The following is a 17594-nucleotide window of genomic DNA, read 5'->3' as shown; positions in this document are numbered from 1 at the left end:
GAACTCAGCGTATGAACCTCTAAGGGTTTTCTTCGCCCAGCAACATGCTGGCAGGTAGTGTTACCCTGAATGGTAGCACTGTGCGTGGCTTGTTGACTGAATACACGATCACGTCTGAATGTTAGGACAGTTTATCATCTCCTTTGGAGAAGCACAGAAATTTCACCGATGGTGTGTGAGGCAAGGAACGAGCTGTGGGCCCACTGATGCATCTATTCAACAGCAGATTGAAATGCCAAGGGAACATCAATTACCAAGTTAAATGCAGTTTCTCTTTTAAGCTAGAGACTGCAAAGCAATGGGAGAATGCCACATTGCCTTCGAAGGGAAGTTTTCATCGATCAGCCTGTGGTCTGTGAATCCAAATGAGCCGTTTTCATTCCCCTTGAACCTTTCCACGGTCTTATCTCGGAGAGGGGACCCTAATTCTAGGTCAGCCCAAGAGTGTAGGAGGCACAGTCACATCCCACTCCTTCTACGGACCTAATCATAACAGGAGGCTTTGTGTAAATCCTCCAACTGCTCTAGTTCAAAATGAGCGAGACATTTGGGTAATTATCATCCCCCTTGCCCTGGGCCTCACTTTAAAAATTCTATTGTGCCATTCAGCTACTCAGGAAGTAACCTTGGAAGCAAAGCTAATTACCCTCCAATCTGTGCTCTCGAAATGTAAAGATCTTAAAAAGTGAGTGGTTGACACGATTCTGGAGAGCCTTGCTTGTTCCAGATGGCTTCTGCTCCAGAGGGAGAAGCTTTTCAAGTGTCCCACGCAGTCCTGGACCCTGTGGGGCCTTCTTTCACTCGGGCCTCAAGCACAGAACACAAAATCCCGTCCCAGGGAGGGGAGAGATGCAAGCGGATGTTCTAGGTGACAGCGCCGTGCTCCCCCCAGCACTCCCTGTGGAGCCTGCCCAAGGTGGGCAGCCAGCTGAGGTGGGTGGAGGGGCTGTGGTTTGCCCTCAAACATCCTCACCTGTCAGCAGAGTCGCTGATAGTTGGACCTTTTATAGCAGGCGCACTAAAAACACCATTGTACTTGTGCTTGCTTTTAATTACACAAACCAGTGTTGCTCCTAGTTTTTTGTCTCTCTCTCCTAACAAAACTTCAACTACTTGTACCTTGTTCCGCCCCCACGGGAAAGCTGCATAATAATCAGTTGTTTACAAGCCTGTAAGATAAATAATCACACTGCTTCAGTGTGATATATGAGTTTTTAAAGAGGCATTTAGCATGACGTGTGAATTTTTCAAATTATAACTTCATTGAAAAAAAAGTCTTTCCCTAGATTATATGTACTGTCCAATGACTGATAGGCTATGGAACTTGCTAAATCCCACAGAGTGAATTTGAGTCTTAACAAAATAACGTACATATTAAGTGAAAAACTGTAAAAAGATACATTGAACTTGTCTAATGACTCTGGTCTCTATGCTGCAAATTTGACTTGGGAGACAGACTGCATTAAAATATGAAGACGGTTTTTATAACATGAAACCAGAATTTAATTTTGAAATGGAACATGGATCATTTATATATAAACAAACGGAACACTGGGAAGGAGTGTAATGGCCTGAGGCAACACGTCACCATATTACTTAGGATCTGTTCTGTTGACAGATGATGATCTGGTATATTTTGTTCTGCTTGATACTCCCTGCCCCGTGTGTCTACATTAGATTTAGATCATCAGGCTAAGCCACAGCCCAGCGAGGTGCCTGGGACCCACAGCCAGGTGGGTGCCCCTTCACAAAACCTAAACTCATCAGGCACCGCCTTAATCTGCAGCCAGTCACATATGTGCAATAATAGCCCTGCTTTTGGAAACCTATCTCTACGAAACAGAAAAGCTAAAGACTAATTTGTGCTTGGGATGTTTGAAAGGACATCTGTTTTTTTTTGTAATGGCAGGCAGTGAAGTGAGGGAAAAAGTCATGGAGTTGGGGTGTCTGCCTACCAAGCGGGTGATACACTTGTCTCTAAAACGGTGTGATCTCGAGAACCTGGTCCCTCAAATCTTCGTATTGTGAAGTTACAGGGACATCTGGGAAGATCAGCAGACTCTAGCGTGGCATGGCTAATTCTTCTTGGCTTGTGATTGTTTCATAGAGACTCTCCATCTTAGCGCCAGGAGACACATTTCATCTTTCTTTGGATAGCTAAGGTATGAGCTGCCCCTCGCTTTCATTCTGATCTCTCAGCTTTACTTTATTGTGCCTTATAATGGACTCTGCTCCTTCTGGCCAAAGGGAATTTCTGAGCATCTATGAAAGTAAAATGCACTCACCATAAAAGCTGTCCCTGAAGGAGGAATGTCAGCGATGCCCAGTTCCTCAGGCATTATTTAACTTCATGTGCAGTTATAAGTCAGACAGAGCTATACCCGTGGTCCCCAGTAATTCAGAATGAGAAGCCCCCTCTTAGGCAGTGTGGAATTTGGTTGGCGCTTACATCTCATTTCTATCCATGTGGGGGAATATGTAGCTATCTGAAGATATGAAAATTAATGTAGTCTAGATCACATTTTACATTTACTCAAATATTTATTTGAACTCATAAAAAGTTTATTGACATAATTTAGAAGATGAAGAACTAAAATACATTTCCAAATACTGACCAAAATAGTGTGGGAAGTAGCTCAGAGAACTTTCAATCAAAATCATTGCTATGCATATTGCCATATCCTTCTCCATAGAATCATATCCCTCCTCAAAACCACACCCTCCAAGTGGTGAATTCTTGAGCTGATTTGCTATGCAAGCTGCCAAACGTGAAGATAAAGTAAGTAGTGCAGCCAGTTAGAAGGAAGAGATATAAATGTACAACCAGGACGTTTCTGCTAGAGTCTTAGACATTCGGGAGGTACATAATCTTCATACAAATATATAAAACTTTTCAGTGAGCTATTTTCATTTGAATCCATTCTCTTACTCTTCAATTCTTCACATCAAGCCTGCAAAGGAAAAAGCAAAGGAACCGTTAGTTGAGTTTCCATGACGTACTTTTAGGGACAGCTTGTAAATCAGTATGATAGGTACAAGTCAAAATTGAAGGCCTCATTTTCACTTGAAAACTTCATTTCTCGATTCCATGAAGGTAAAGTGAACTCTGAGTAGAAGGTGTGACCATCAGCTCTGGCTCTAGTGATCTGAGTAATTCTAAACTAAAGGAGGATGGCTTCCTTCTGAAGGATTAGACTATAATGCCAACCTTATGATTATGACTTGCAAGACCTTTGGTGCCTTGGTAAATTTGCATTCATGGCTCCCATCCTCCACCCCTCCCTAGAGCCACCCCCATTGCCATGTAACGTTTTAGTTTCCTACCATCATGAGTAGGGTAGGATTCCTCATGCCTGAGGTTAGCCATGTGACTTGCTTCGGCCAACAGAATGAGGTAGAAGTGATGGTGTGCTGGTTCTGAGCCTGAGCCTCAAGAGGGATCACGTGTTTTGGTTTTCCCCGCTGCACGTCTGCCATTGCCACAAGTAGGGTATGCCCAGGCTTGCCTGTGGGTTCCCCGAGAAGGGTGGGCAGGATGTGGAGCAGAGCCCCCAGCTGACACCGATACGCTAGTGAGCCCAGCCAGACCAGCCAAGCCACAAACACATGAGCCAGAGTAATAAATGCTTTTGTTTTAAGGCATTGCATTTGGCGATGTGGTTGGTTATGCAGCCATAGCTAATTGATACGGTGCCATTTCTTTTAAAGGCTCTTGCAGTGCCGAGATGGTTGAACATTATGCACCCATTTGTTTTCCATTATTCTTTGCTGCCTTTTCTTGCATGGTTTACTTATGTGGATGGGCTGCATCTTTTCTAAGAAGTAGAATGCTTACTTTTTTTAGTACCAATGGCTGTAGAAACAAAACTCCACAGACAAGGACCCCCCCACCCCCCACTGCGGCAGTCACTATGACTTGGCTCTCTCCATAGCCATTCACAATCCCCTTCTCCCTTGCTTTTCTCTACTACAAAGGCTGGTAGCCAAATACTCTTTCCCAGCCTCTCTCACGGTGTGGGGCAGCCGAGTGACCCAGCTGTGGCCGCTGAGCCCCATGGGGAATTCTGCAGCAGAGGTCTTCTAGAAAGTTTTGCTTTCCTGTGTATTTCTTTAGCGATTACAAAGCATGTTGCATTATTTAACATTTATATAGCATTGCTGTGGTGCAGGTTGTATTATACTCATTGTTAAGATGAAACACCTAGAGGTTCAAAGCCAAGTGGGTAGCCCAGAGTCTCATAGCTGGTAAAGAGAAAAGCTGGGATTTGAATTCCTGTGTCCTGACTGTAGGGCTCCTTCCACTCCGCTAATGGGAAGGTTTGGATGGTTCTTGAACCGGAGGGGAAGGTAGGAAGGCATCATTGACTGCAGAACTGAAAATGTTACCAGCAGCCGTCAGCACTGGCTCACGTATTTTTTCTAGCATTTATTTCTCTTTTTTAGAAACTCAATTTTTAGCCCGGGTCATTCACCAGGAAGAAGCGAGATGCCATCTCCTTCCCAGCCCAGGATTTCCTGGCTGAAATGTACTTTGTTGACCAGCAGCTTCCGGCGTCACCAGGGCGCCCTCCCCGCCATGCCCGTCTGTTTGTCCCTCGCACACCCTGAACCGAGTTTGTCGGACACTCACTGCTTGTGTAACGTGCTTCAGGCCTTCAGGCCACTCCCTCTTGCCTGATAACTTTTGACGAAAATCCTCCCCTCCCCCCACGGCTCTCCACATCATGGGCTGCGGTGTAATTAGTTGCCTACTTGCACCCTCTCTCCCCGCTCACCTCTCTCCCACCATAGCTGTCCTGCCTCCAGGCCGTGGCCTCCCGAAGGGTATGACCACGCCCTATTCGTTTTTGCATACCATTTCCTATCACAGCGACGCCTGACACAGAGCGGGAGCCTAGGGATTGGTGAGGCGGGGCGCTGGAGGGGTGAGCGCAGGACAGAAGTGGGACCGGAGAGCTGGTGGTGAGGCAGCAGGCGTGGGTGGGGGGCGGGAGATGCAGGAAACCGGCGGTGTTGATGAGTTGCGCTGCGTCCCCACTGTGCTGTCACACCTGTCCTCGGCCCCAGCCGTAGCCCCATCATGGCCAGCGTGTGCCGAAGCCATTTTACTGCTGTGGTCACCGTGCTGGGTGACATGTGGCCAGTCTGGCTGGCTGGGTGAGAGGCCCAGCACAAGCTGCCCTTGGAATCGAGACATTCCTTGGGCTGCTCTGAGCGGCATGGAAGGGGTGATGAGTCATAGTAAATTGTCACTGAAGCCTGTTCTATGAGGTGGCATTTCTCTCCAAGAAGTGTCCAGACTGTGAAGCCTCATCTGCAACCAAAAATAGGAACCATTTCTATGACAGGCTAGTTATGCACTTTGACCCCCACGCATCTGTCTCACATCGGTGGAATTATAGCTATACTGAGACAGAGAGAGGATGAGCCATTTGCAGTGACCCTCCAGTGACTGTTTAAAAGCCCTAAGATGCCCCTCATGACCGGCTTCAGCTTGTGGACCTCTCTGACTTTAAGACAGTTTTGGAAACATAAGGAAACCTTGATGCAGTTTTCCCAGACCACCATGGCCACTGAGATCACCATATTATTTAGGAAAAGCAAATGCACAATTCATTATGCAGTACTAGCCCCAGGGGAACTGTGCCTCATACGGGGATGGCGGAACCACTGACTTTACACAGTAACCTCATTTAATCTACAAAGTGAGCCCTGGTCATCCTTGTAGAAGGAACTGGGCAGGAGGCAGCTGATGGAACAGAGGAGTCACTGCAGTTGTCGTTCTGCAGACCACCCTTCCCTCCCCCAGCTTCCCCTCTCCCTCCTGGATCCCAGGAGAATTTGAGAGGGCCCCGCAGCCCTGGACACAGGACACTGCTGATAGCCAAGGTCACAGATGGTCCTTCCAGGAGTGCAAGGCCCCGAGAGGACCAGAGTCTCCGTCCTTGGCCTGGTGGGACTCCGGGTGTTCTCAGAACGCGTTTATGTTACCGGAATACCAGAATCCAGGAATTCAGAGACCTGGGTGAGGGCTCGAATTTTAAAATGGGAACAATGGGAAGGGATCCAGAGCTAAAATTGCCCCTGCTGTAAAGCACACTTGTTTGTCGGGGTGTTGGAATGCAAGCGTGTTGGGCGGTGTCCCGGGCCACACTCCTTTGCTGCCTAGACAACAGCTGTCAGCTATTCTCCTGTGTCCTGTTCTCCTGTCGGGGACATTGGTGAGAATGATGGCGAATGCAAGGCCCCCTGCGAAAAAGTCACTCTCCAGCTACCGCACACCCCTTTTGTACCCAAAGCAAAAAAGTTTACATTGGGAAAGGCACACCTTGGCTGGTGCAAGGGTGATACACCAGATATCTCCCGTGTGTCACTCTAGGTCCAGGCTGAGGAGCATGTGATGTTTATGCCTTGCCCCGACCCATTTATAGCTGTGTTACTCATACTTGCCCCAGCCCCACATACATCATTTAGGAAATGGAGTCCACTCAACACTGCTCTGCATTTGGTCCTTTAACCAGACACTCAGGGGCAGTGCAATGATTACTTCCTCCTACGTGGTGCTAAATCATAGAGCCATAAACACAGCGGCACTCACACATAATCGAGACAAAGGCCGTGCCTCGTGTTCCATCTGGTTCCATATGCAGTGACTGACCAGGCACCCAGAGCAAACTGGTTGAAGCTTTGGAGTTTGTTAGAGGGCATTTGTGGAGTCCCCTACAACTCCTAGCACACCTTCACACCAAGGTCGGGGACACAGGAAGTGCACGGCATGAAACTGCACCTGGGTAACTCCAAACCCAAGACTATTTTATCCCCACCAGCCACTCATAAAGTAAAAGAAACAAAGCTCTAAGTAAAAACTTTTTTCTTAAACTGCAAAATATCCACCCCCAATTGGGTTTTGTGTGTCATGAAGCCTTTGGTGGCTAAAATAAAAATGGAAGTGTTTCTACCAATAACTAGTAAAAGCAGGGAAGAGCAGAAAGACACAAAGAGCAGGACATTTTGGGGGTAAAATTCTGCACCTAAAATCCAGAGTCAACAGTGTTACGTGCTGGTTGAGGAGAATTTGAGTGACCTTAAGGAGAAGGCAAATTGCATGTCCAGGTCAAATCATTAAAAATAAGCTCAAAAGGGGTTTTTTAATCCTACTGTATTGAGAGTTTGTTGCCTTGGATATCAAGTCAGGGTCCGGCAAGTGAGACAACATTGAATTTGTTTGGGGAGATCTTGGTGGAATAAGGGGTATAATCCAAGACCAGCCACCACTGGTGGCTGCTAGTTTTGTGGTCAATTTCTCCATCTGTCAGAGCACAGACCACCCTGTTTCTAAAGGGGCCACAGATTTTACTGGAGAAACACTGGCCCGAGGCTTCCTAGTAAAGCAGAGCTCGATAACGCACAGAGGTAGACAAAGTAATGAACAAGTCGAGTAGACTGCTGTCTTAACAAGAGGTTCCAAAGATGGCAAAACCCTTCTATGTTGTTTAGGCTTGAGCATTTGAGACCTAGGGACAATGGCGCTTACATCAGAAATACCCAGTATCCTCTTAGAACTGTCTGGCACAGTCTCTGGCAGTCAGAGGTCCTAGGACATCCAAACGGAAAAGCAATTTCTTGACATAAAGTTAACATATGAAATAAATGTAGGCCTCCCTGTCTCTCTCTAATAAGACATCCTGGAAAGCACATTGTCACAGAGATCCCCTTAGAGCTGACTGACATTTTGTTTGTTTATTTTTACAGTAACAATTATGGTAGTCAGTGGTCCATAGTCTCAGTATTCAAATTAAAATCCTGGCCGTTGGTACACCATCAGGCAGATATAAAAGCTTTATAATCCTCTAAAATAGTAAAACTGTTTTCGAAGATGAATGGAACTTGAGTTTTCTTATTGCTCCTCCTTTTATAAATTAGGAAATTAGGGAATTTCCTGGCGGTCCACTGGTTAGGACTCCATGCTTTCACTGCCGAGGGCCCCGGGTTCAACCCCTGGCCAGGGAGCTAAGATCCCACAAGCTGCGCAGCACGGCCAAAAAAAAAAAAAAAAAAAAAAGAGAGAGAGAAATTAGGAAATTAAAATCCATAGGGGTTGAATCCAAGGTGAAGGTCCAAGGTCACACAGCTAGTTAATGGCTGGTCCAGGATTAAAAGCCTGTCTGGAGCTCTTAGCCCCTACAATAAATCTTTACATGTTGACAGTATTAGAGGCACCTTGCATGAACAACTGATACACAGAAATGTATCTGTAATGTAAAAATAATTTGACTTGGCATTCTTGTACTTGTTCTAATGAACATCCAATTTTAATTTCAAAAGATATTTTTGCCTTGTCAGAATTCAGTAGAGTTTTTAAAATACTTTTAGAGAGTAAAATGCACAGATCTTAAATGAACAGCTTCATGAATTTTTTTATGTATGTATATACCCATGTATGGCTCTTTTTTTTACATAACTCTTAAATACTACCCTGTATGCCAGTAATATATCATCAAGGTTTTGTTTGTTTGTTTGTTTGAGAAATACTAGTTCCAAGAGACGATAAAGCAAGTTTCACCTTTGAAAGAAAGGGACGGAAGGGGAGGGAAAGAAATCTTTCCATGGTCAGATAAATTGAGGAATACGGGGTTAAGCACAGATAAACCATTTTCTTAGTTTTAGAGCTCCTCAGAGCTTTAAATATACAAATATATATTGTGTATATGGGGTGTGAGGATGATAGCATGTAGCATTTCAAAATTTACTTGATTACTGTATCATTTATCCAGTTTTCTACTGTTTGTATTCTTTTTCATTTATCATTCATTATAGCACAGATAGTGTGCATACTGTTTCATCAGGTGGATATATGAGAGTTGAATTAATCGTAATCCTATTGTTGGACACAGGTTCTTAATCAATTTTGCTATCATAAGTGAACAAAACTTTTCCCACACGTTTTCTTTAGGATGGCGTCCATCAAGGCCTAAGTGGGTTGGAGGACATACAAATCCACAATGGCTGGATTCTTTCTCCATTTACTAAGCCCCACACCCTCATCATCTAGACTGGCATAGTGCCTGCTGTACAGAAGACAGTATCTGTTGAGGGAATGAGCAAGTGTCTATTTCATGATCATTTTCCCACTTATTTTCATGAATATTACAAGAGAAAAATTGCTAACTCTTTTTTCATTGAGTATCCCCCTTTGAATACTAGTGAGGCTTATTTTCTCATGGCTTCTCTACTAATTATACATCTACTTCTGTGAATTGTGAGGTCATTTCCTTTATTTATCTATTAAGGTGTTAATGTTTTGCTTCCCAATTTGCATGGGCTCTTTATACAATTGTACACTTCATGTAAAACAGTTTTCTTGATAGAGTTCACCATTTAATGTTTGGGTTTTTTTTTCAAGTATGGAATTGATTTTTAATTAGCGAGATTTTGAGGGATGATTTTGATGGCTCTTCTTTTAAAAGCTATCTGGACAAGCTTAAATCAATGCCTTCATTTTTTTCCCCAAATCATTCCAACCTTTTTTTTTTTTTTTTTTTTTTTTTGCGGTACGCGGGCCTCTCACTGTTGTGGCCTCTCCCGTTGCGGAGCGCAGGCTCCGGACGCGCAGGCTCAGCGGCCGTGGCTCACGGGCCCAGCCGCTCCGCGGCACGTGGGATCCTCCCGGACCGGGGCACGAGCCCGTGTCCCCTGCATCGGCAGGCGGACTCTCAACCACTGCGCCACCAGGGAAGCCCCCAACCATTATTTTTAAAGTTAGTTATAGCCAAATCCTCCCTTTTGAAGCCATCATCAAAGGCCTTTAATTTTATCACCTTAAAAGTGATAAGAGGTCAAAAAAGAAGGATGTTCATGGAAAGAAAAGCATCGCCTTGGAGATGTGGGGTCTTATTTAGAAGCTGTGGTAAATCACTCCTAAAGTTGGGGAGGGGGGTGAGTTTTTTTTAAACCCCCCAGAACAGGAGCTCAAACTTGGCTACACATTTGAATCATCTGGTGAGTTATTAAAACTTCGGAGGCCCACGCTGCCCCAGAGCAATGACATCAGCGTCTCTGGGGGTGGGCTCAGTATTTTTTAAAGCTCCCAGGCCTCTGATGTGCAGCCAAGGGTGCGAACCGTTGGCCTACGAGCACTTCTCAGACTTTAATGTCCAGAGGAAGTACTTGGTGAAACTGTTAAACTGCGGATTCTGACTCAGGAGGCCTGGGATGGGGCCTGAGGTTGTACATTTCTAGCAACCTCTCAAGGGATGCTGTTGCTGTTGGGCCATGGACTACACTTTGAGAATTGAGTGTCTAGAGCAGTGGTTCTCAATGAAAGGGATGGTATTTTGCCCCCCAGGGGCCATTTGGCGATATGTGGAGACATTTTTGGTTATTAAAACCAGGAGGAGGGAGTGCCACTGACATCTAGTGGGTAGGGCCAGGGATGTGCTAAACAGCCTACAGGCCCCAGGACAACCCCCACTCCAAAGAGTTATCTGGCCCAAATGTCAATAGTGCTGAGGGTGAGAAACCCCACTCTGGAGGGGACTGGTTCTGTGAACAAAAATGATACCAAACCTGAGCTGGAAGGCTGTCTGCTCTGGTGTGATGAGTGGTTCCTTCTGAGAAGCACTTCTGATAAAACATATGAGTGATTTTTTTCTGATCAACTTTAATGAGATTAAGAGCCCCTTGTGGGAAATTCGATTTACCTGCCTCACTAAATTAGCCTTGTGACAGAGTTTGTTTTTTTTTTTTTGTTTTTTTTTTTTTTGTGTGTGTGTGTGTGTGTGTGATATGCGGGCCTCTCACTGTTGTGGCCTCTCCCGTTGCGGAGCACAGGCTCCGGACGCGCAGGCTCAGCGGCCATGGCTCACGGGCCCAGCCGCTCCGCGGCACATGGGATCTTCCTGGACCAGGGCACAAACCCGTGTCCCCTGCATCGGCAGGCGGACTCTCAACCACTGCGCCACCAGGGAAGCCCGTGACAGAGTTTAAAGACCACTTGTACCCGGTCTAACAATGTTATCTAACCACATTTTTTCCTATTCCAAGTTTTTGAAGTGGCTTTTTGAAGCCTCTTTAAGCAGCTTTGAAATAAAGCTTTGACATGTGCTGGCAATGAATTCATCAGAGAAATTGCTTCAACACCCTTTGCCTTGCCAGCCTCCAAGCTGCTTCCCAGGTGGACCCTGTCTATAAATTCAACTGTTTACTGAGTGCCTTCTGTGGAGACATTGTAGTGCAGACTCTGCTTTCAGATCCCAGCAATCCTACTTTCTAGCTGCTTCACCTTGGGTTAAGTGTTCTATTAAGTACAGGAAAGTAACTACCAAACTCCTAGGGCTGTTGTGAGGATAACACATTAAAGTGTTCAGCAGAGTGCTTCCCACATAGTAAATGCTCGATAAATGTGAACTGTTACTATTACTCCAAGCTGAAGACCCAAAAAAGCTTGTAGATCTACGTGCCTGCCCTCCTCCTCTGCGGTCCAAGCAAGACTGAGTCTTTGTCGTCTTGGCGTCAAGCTCTTTGTGGCGCTGATGGTTGGTGGAGGTCTAAATGGGCAGAGAGCGCTGAAAGCAGTGAATTGAGTTGAAATTACAGAAAAAAGAAGGGCCGGGGCAATCGGATAACCGGATTCTCGGGAAAGAATGAAGAGACATTTGGGGTAAGAAGTCTCTAGGATGAAGGACTTTCAGGCTGATAATGAATCAAGAATGTTTAGGTCACTTTACAATGTTAATCATAGGTGAAGATTTGCATTCCCTTTTGACACCGCTTTCGATGATCAATTTATGTTTCTTTTGGAAGAGGCTCTGTGCTTAAATGTGCTTAAATGGTCTTAAAGGTGGAACCCAGATGCCTGGTTTTAGTTTGGTTACATTACATGCCAGAAAATGTATTAGGTAGGCACTGTGGATACACTAGTGGGCAAGTTATCCCCCTTCATGGAACTGAACATCTAGAAGGAAAGTCAGACAAGAAAATAAGTGATGGCAATCCATTCCTCCATGGTGATGGGTGCAGCTGTGATGGGACAAAGGCAGCTGCGGATGCTTTATCCAGTTTAAGGGGCTATGGAAAGGCTTTTCCAAAATTGTATTTAAACTGAGACCTGAATGATGGGTAGGAGTTGGCCTGCTCATGGGTAGGGAAGAAGAGAGATTGGAAAATAATATTCTGAGCATGTATAAAGGCCTAGAGTCAGCATGACACCTCCCTGAACTGGCTTGGAGCAAGGGATGCCCTGGGTGGGCAGAAATGCCAGTTGGGAGAACCTGGTGAGTCTGAGCCAGCTGGTGCAGGCCCTGTGGGCAGTGGGGAGCCACTGAGGCCCGTTCTGCAGGCCAGTGACATGACAAGTTTTGTGTTTTTACTTTGTAAAAAAACCTGTTTACTGCAGGGCTCTGGTGACTGAAAAACGAAGGAGAAAAGGCTTTAAGGAGTGAAGGTCACAGGTGTCAGTCACTCTGACACCTGTGGGCTATTTATGCTCCGATTGTTCGGTGAGGTCGTGTGCGTGGCAGCAACAAGCATGGTGGATGAATGGAGTTTGCAAACCTTCTTTCAAGGTGAAAGAGAGGTCAAACATTTCAGAAACTCACAGCACGTATCCAAGGGCTCTCGCCTGAGGATTGGGAAAGGCAGCCCCTCACCATCAGCAAAGGCCCAGGGACTCCCCACCGAAGGATCTCTGCTCCAGATCTCAGACTTCCAGCAGGGGCTTAGGAAAATTCCCACGGGCCTCCCGCTTTACTTGGAGAACTAAATACGAGACAAATCACAAGTGACCACAGACTGCCGGGAGGGCTCTCACCTGGCAGTGCGCAGTATTTGGTGGGCTAGCAAGAATCTGAGCTTAAACAAAGCAGAAATGGACAGTTTCTCCGATCCCATGGCTTAATTTGTTGAACAGGGGAAATAAGCCTTGGGAGGAAGAAGGACCCATTCCCAACGATTTAACCATTAATAAAACCCTACTATAAATGGAACTTAGGAGAGAAGGTAGGTTGTCCGAGGGCGAAGGAGTGGGCCCCATTAGGCAAAACAGGTCAGGCGGGGAGAAAGTCGTCCTGTCTCATGATAGTTACGTTGATCAGAGATGACAAGCCTTGTTGTTTTTTAACTGTTTGAAAAGGGATAGAGAATAAGAGGTTTCTTTCTGGTGGTTGTCCTTCTTAGAAGATGGCTGTTTCAAAGAGGATCCTGAAAAGAAAAGAACTGATAGTATGTATCACAGTTTTGAGTTTTGTGCTTAAAAACCCGTGTGTATGTGTTTTCAGAAACATAAGTTTTTATTGAAAAAAAATTCTGTGCTTCTCCTAGGGAGTCCCTATGGCTGATCACTGTCTTTCATTTGGGATTAATGAAACAGCAACTCCTAAGAAGGGTGGCCTTTCCATTGATTTTTGGTGTTACTCTCTACTTTTTTTCACCCTCGGAAATCAAGAGAGAACAGGAAAACTATCACAATAGGAGAACAAAGCGAGGAGAGGGAATAGTACACAAGCTAAGATTTATCCCTCCAACCCTGACTTTTTAGTTTACTTCTGGATTTGCCCTCCCTAAGAGGTTCCACTTTCTTCTCCTTCCTTTTGGAGCACCTCCTCCCTAATGACTCAAGGAAGTGAAGGAAAACGTTTCCCAAGTGCTCAAGAGTTTGCACTTTTCTTATATGTTGTCTGTTTTATAAAAGCTTCTGCTGTTAAAAACATCATGGAAACTGGCTTCACATTTGGCAATAATCTTTCTAATCTCCCCAAAGATAAACAACATTCGGTGTTTTAAATAAATACAAGAACTTGTGGATGGTGAGGATCAGTAAAGTTAAAAGAAAAGCACATACTGAAATGTTAAGGCTATGTGACTTTGGGCAAAACCTCACTTCTCCAGACCTCAGTTTTCTCATCTGTTAAAAAAAAAAAAAAAAGAAAGAAAGAAAGAAAGAAAGAGGGGTAGGCTGCTGTGGTGTAAGCATCCTCCCAGATGGCCCCCAGTGAGTCTTGCCACCCGGCATTCATACCCTTGTATAGACCTGTCCAACACCAAGTAAAGCTGACTTGTGTAATCAATAGCATATTACAGAAATGGCAGAGTGTGGCTTCTGAGACGGGTCATAAAAAGCAATGCAGCTTCCGCCTTGCTCTCTCTTGGATCACTGGCTCTGGGGGAAGCCACCTGTCATGTTGTGAGGGCACTCAAGCAGCCTAGTGGCACCAAGGCCTCCTGTAACAGTCATCAGCAATCGGCTAGCTGATCACCTTTAAGATGAGTGTGCCAAATTAAAAGTGGATCTTCTAGTCTTAGTCAAGGGTTTAGATGACTGCAGTCCCAGCCAGTGTCTTGACGGCAACCTCATGAGGGATGCCAGCCAGAGCCATGCAGCTCAGCCACTTCTGAATTCCTGACCCACAGAAACTCTGAGATAATATTATTGTTTTAAGCTGCTAGGTTTAGGGTAATTTGTTATACAGCAATATATAACTAATACGGTTGCCTTAAGCCAAGTCCAGCTCTTATATTTTATATGTCAATGAATAGGTGTTATTTCTGGGGATCCTGAAAAGTTGGCATTTCATTTATGTCAAAACCCAGATCCTAGCTGCAGGGTAGGACTGTATTGCTTCGGGCATTTCTAAAAAGATGAGTAGCCAGTCTCTAGAGACCTGGCGTCCTGAGAACTCATGGATTCAACTTTGTGGAAGCAGGCCAACACAGCTGGCTGACCTTGAACCAAAGCTTACAGTGTGATAGTTCAGCACCCAGCAATTAGTCCTTAGCACATCGTACCAAAAACGTATCCCACTTATATTATGTTTACACCCAGACAGTGAACTTGTTAAAAGAAACTTCAATGGAATGGGGACTTAACCTGGGCTCTGTTCTTAATGAGTCACTCCAAAGGGTGCAACTGGGGTTATTTGGAGGGAACAACACCCCTAGTAGGTTTTAGTGTGAGATGAATTGGGATAGGGGTTAAAAGTTGCTGATTTCATGGTTAAACTCAAGGGACTCTCCAGGGCGGGGGACATATCTGTAAAGCAGGGGGTATAGAGAGGACCTCTGCATGGGCCTGGACCTTGGTTAGACTAAGTGGCCTTGATGATGCCCTGACCTGTGAGAACATGACTCTACGTATCTTGGGATAGACACACATCATGACACTAACAAGGCACAGCACACTCACTAGGGGGAACCAGCGTGTCTTCAGCCCCTTCTAAGCCCTTCTAAGGTATGTTTTGGACTCATGTGGCAGTCTGGATAACTTAGTATCTCTTCCCCATGTCCTGTCCCAAACAGAGGCTGTGGCTCACCACTGGATCACCCTCTGAATAAATGTACATATATGCTGCATGGCTTTCCAAGAACGTGTGGCTTTTTTCCATGGTTAGAGGCTTTCATCCCAGCCACCTTGACATTCAACCGAAGAAATACTTTTCCAAACAAGAAAGATTGCAGTTTGGTTTGTCCGTGGAGGATCTGAGAAACATTCTCTAACTCAGTCCTTCTGACCTGAGTTGCACATTAGACTCACCCGGAAGTCTTGTGAAACATACCCTTCCCTCAAGGAATTATGGGTCAGGGTGGGGCTTGGGCAAGTCCAGGTGATCCTAGTGTGTGCAGTCAGCACTGTGGATGGTCTAACTGTACCCAGCAACTTGCTGCTGCCTGACTCCAGGACTAAGATAACTAGAGTAAAAATAAGTGATTCTCACCCAAAGCCCAAGGCTGGACAACTCAGTTGTTCAGAAACTGGCTTCAGTTCTTATGCCATAATATTTGAGAAAAGCTATACAACTGCCTATCAATCAGCCAGGTAGCTGGAATCCTGGTCCTGTCTTGTATTGGACTTGAAAGATGTTCAAGTTTAGAACGTCTTCTGTGTTTTATTTCCACTACCTGGACATCCATAGCAGTATGCTTGAATGAAGATGATCAAACCTGGCTTTTTGGTCTCTGCATATATTTGAAACTTGGCGGGGCCTTCCTTAGAAATATTTCTACAGAGATTGGAAAAGTGACTCCTCTTCTTTCTTGCCAACCTCTGCATCCAGAGGTCTCTGTATTATTTCTTACAACTGCATGTGAATCTAAAATTATCTCAAAATAAAAAGTTTCAAAAGAAAACCAGGTTGTGGGGTACATTTGGCCCCTGGGCCCTGGTTTGCCAACCCTTGGACTGTAGCAGTGTTAGAACTTAACAGTTACAGAAATCAATATTGTATCAGTGAGATTAAGTGACTGGTAGGTAAGCTGATGCCACTAGCATTCCCCATGCATTATTATTAGGACTTTCCCTCATAATTTACACAGTACCTTTCACCGCCATGGAACTTTATCTGCCACATGGAGAATCAGCCTGGGGCAATGGTTCAGAGTCAGACAGCCTGGATTTGAATTCTGGCTGCCCCACCGTCTAGCTGTGCCACCTTAGGGGAGGTCATGTAACTTCTCTGTGCCTCAGTTTTCTCACCTGTAAAATGAAACTCTTATGTATACTAACTCTTTTTAAAATTACAAGGCAAAGTGCTTGGGACAGTGCCTGACCCTTGGAAGCCCTATTGTAAGCACTAATGATCGTTGCTTCATTGATGCATTATGTATCTGAATTTCAGCAAGAAAATTTGGCCTAGTTGCTCACTATACCTTTGGATACTAGCTGTAAAACCGTGGCCCAGACAATGGGATAGTTAGGGGATTTGGAACGCCCAGACCTAAACAATCTAGATTGATGGCTCTAGGTCAGTGGTTTTAAAAGTGTGGCCCCTAACCCAGCAGCAACAGTCCATGGGAACTTGTCAGAAATGCGTATTCTCGGGCCCACCCCAGACCTACTGAATCAGAAAATGGAGGTGAGGCCCAGCAATCGAAGTCTCAGGAAGCCCTCCAGATGATGCTGAGGTATGAGAAAGTTTGAGAACCACTACTCTAGGCCAATGTGAAGAGTTTCCATTGCCACAGCCCTCAGGATGCTGTCCTTGGTGCTGCCTTGTCCCCACTCTCCTCAAGACCTCAGTTAAATATAGGGGCGAGCTTGCTTCTCAAATTACCAGATCAGAGACGCAAAGCCAGCCTGCAGGGATAACTACACTGTTGCATGCTGGAATGTGGACCTGAAATGATCTCAGTCGGTTGGAAGTGCCAGCCAAAATTCGCAAAGTTGTTGTGATTTTTAATAGTGCTTTATTTTTACCTAACGCAAATTTCTAACTCAAGTTTCTTGGTATTTTAACTGCTACATGTTCAGTGAGGTTGTGAGCAGTGATGGTGGGTATCCAGGCACCACATTTCTAGTTAGCACCTTGGCCAGGACCGTAGGATCGCAGCAGGTTGACCCTGAGTACAGGAGCCAAGCCCTGCCCATCACCTCTTGGCATTTCATAATTTGATCACCTAGTGAGAAAGGGTGCCAGCCAGGAGAAAACAGAGTCTGCAGTCAATTATGAAGGGATGGCAGTGAGATGGTGGGGAGGTTCGGGGTCATTCTAATGCAGCTGCATTTGCCATCTGTTCTGGTCTCTGAGCATTATCAGCTGTTTTGTCTTAACTGGGCCACGTGCTCTTCCCATGCACTGGGATTCCCTGCCAGCCAGGGGCTCTAA

General features: G+C 45.4%; 1 protein-coding gene across 1 annotated transcript in view; it reads right to left on the bottom strand.

The window, feature by feature from the left end:
- Positions 1 to 2521: 2521 nt before the first annotated feature.
- Positions 2522 to 17594, bottom strand: part of SMPX (small muscle protein X-linked) — a 50817-nt gene continuing 35744 nt past the window's right edge. Inside the window, exon 5 of the mRNA XM_059051157.2 lies at positions 2522 to 2951. The gene's annotated coding sequence lies outside the window, so the exon portion shown is untranslated. The remainder of the gene's footprint in view (positions 2952 to 17594) is intronic.

This window comes from Kogia breviceps, chromosome X (assembly GCF_026419965.1).
Source record: "Kogia breviceps isolate mKogBre1 chromosome X, mKogBre1 haplotype 1, whole genome shotgun sequence".
NCBI classification, from domain to species: Eukaryota; Metazoa; Chordata; class Mammalia; order Artiodactyla; family Physeteridae; genus Kogia; species Kogia breviceps.
Note: the sequence above shows the minus strand (reverse complement) of the source record. Positions and strands in the feature narration are given on the sequence as shown.